The 1,824-nt window shown below is 44.4% G+C and overlaps 1 protein-coding gene across 1 annotated transcript in view; it reads left to right on the forward strand.

Annotated features, from left to right (window-relative positions):
- The first annotated feature begins 38 nt into the window (after nucleotides 1-38).
- LOC112079644 (cadherin EGF LAG seven-pass G-type receptor 1-like) overlaps nucleotides 39-1,824 on the forward strand; it is a 9,063-nt gene continuing 7,277 nt past the window's right edge. Inside the window, exons 1-4 of the mRNA XM_024145534.2 lie at nucleotides 39-162; nucleotides 981-1,108; nucleotides 1,379-1,485; nucleotides 1,631-1,765. The gene's annotated coding sequence lies outside the window, so the exon portion shown is untranslated. The remainder of the gene's footprint in view (nucleotides 163-980; nucleotides 1,109-1,378; nucleotides 1,486-1,630; nucleotides 1,766-1,824) is intronic.

The raw sequence follows: 1,824 nt of genomic DNA on the forward strand, positions 1-1,824 counted from the left end.
TCTCTCTCTCTCTCTCTCTCTCTCTCTCTCTCTCAGGGTGTGTGCATCTTCTTCTTCCTCTGTATTTTCAACAAGGAGGTGAGGATCAACCTGAAGAACGTCCTCAGAGGGAAGAAGTCCATAGTGGAAGATTCTACTGCCACCCGCACCACTTTACTCACAGTATGTACACATCAGTCAATACCTAAGTGTGCTACACCTGTGTACATTAAAATCCCCTAGAGTCGATAATCTAATTAGCATAATACACATTTCGCTAATATGACCATACCAACGAAAGGTGAGACTTCCATGAAAACAGACAGGTCGGTTGTCTTTCTCTAGGARGCCRACAAGCCTCACAAGACTCTGAAGGTAGCCCAGTATCAGTTTGAAAAATGATTGGAAGCATACACTGAGTGTACAAAACATTAAGAAAACCTGCTCTTTCCATGACATAGAATGACCAGGTGAATCCAATTGGAAGCTATGGTCCCTTATTGATGTCACTTTCAATCAGTGTAGATGAAGGGTAGGAGACATGTTAAATAATCATTTTTAAGCCTTGAGACCATTGAGATATASATTGTGAATGTGTGCATTTCAGAGGGTGAATGGTCAAGACAAGATTTAAGTGCCTTTTGAACAGGGTATGTTACAGTAGTAGGTGCCAGGCGCACCGGTTTGTTTCAAGAACTGCAAKGCTGCTGTGTTTTTCACACTCAACAACAGTTTCCTGTGTGTCTCAAGAATGGTCCACCACCCAATGGACATTCAGCCATTTTTTCATACTACATTTCTAAATCAAATAGCTAAATGATCCTTGGTATGACCTTCTTAAAACAATTCCACATGTTAGCTTAGTAGAAACCCAGCCACGGGCCCTTTGATCTTACGGGGATAAATACTAGATATTCATCATAAAGGGGATTACATAAACATTACCTGATGCTGCTGATGGTGACGATTCAATCCACATTCTGCCTCTTTGATGCCCCCAGCGTTCTTTAAACGGTAAGTACTCGTTCACGGAGGAGGACGGTTTGTACCGCACGGCCATTGGAGAGTCCACTGCCTCCCTGGAAAGCACGGTCAGATCAGCCCAAAGCCTCAGCAGCAGCCAGGCCAGGTAACTCACTGAAACAGGGTTTTAATTAGGGTTGCAAAACTCCAGTAACCTTCCAAAATCCACAGCTTTCTAAGAAAGCCCTATTGTAGGATTCTGGATTTCCTGCATATTCCCCCCTGATTCCAGGAATATTCCAACCGGTATTTCAGGAAAACCTGGGAATTTTAGGAAGGTTACCGGAATATTGCAACCCTAGTTCTACTGGAACAAAATTGTCATTCATATTCAAATTGTTATTTCTGTACTCATCATGTTTCTTTCTTCCTACAGGAATGACTCGGAGCAAAAGCATACTACATCCTCCCGCTCAGCCAAAAAGAGTTACAGTGGGGAGGGAGACTCCTCCATCTTCATCCGCAAGCGTTCCAAGAAAGATAGTACGAGTCTTATGCACAAACCGCATGCAAACTGCATGTCATCTGTTTTAGTCTGATSCCGATACTTGTCGTGCCATTGGCTGCTTGGGCCTATATTTCAGATGTCCGATAGTAAGTAATAGCCCGTGTGTTTCCATGGTGACAGATTCGGACTCGGACAGCGAGCTCTCGGTGGATGAGCACAGTAGCTCCTACGCCTCGTCAGACAGTGATAATGACAGAGGGAGCCGCAAACATAGGTGGAACAACGAGAGACCGCCCCAGCACAGAACACCCAAAGGTAACGGGACTCACGTTCAAACACACACACACACACACACACACACACACACACACACA

Source organism: Salvelinus sp. IW2-2015, unplaced genomic scaffold (genome assembly GCF_002910315.2).
Source record: "Salvelinus sp. IW2-2015 unplaced genomic scaffold, ASM291031v2 Un_scaffold8832, whole genome shotgun sequence".
Classification (NCBI taxonomy): Eukaryota; Metazoa; Chordata; class Actinopteri; order Salmoniformes; family Salmonidae; genus Salvelinus; species Salvelinus sp. IW2-2015.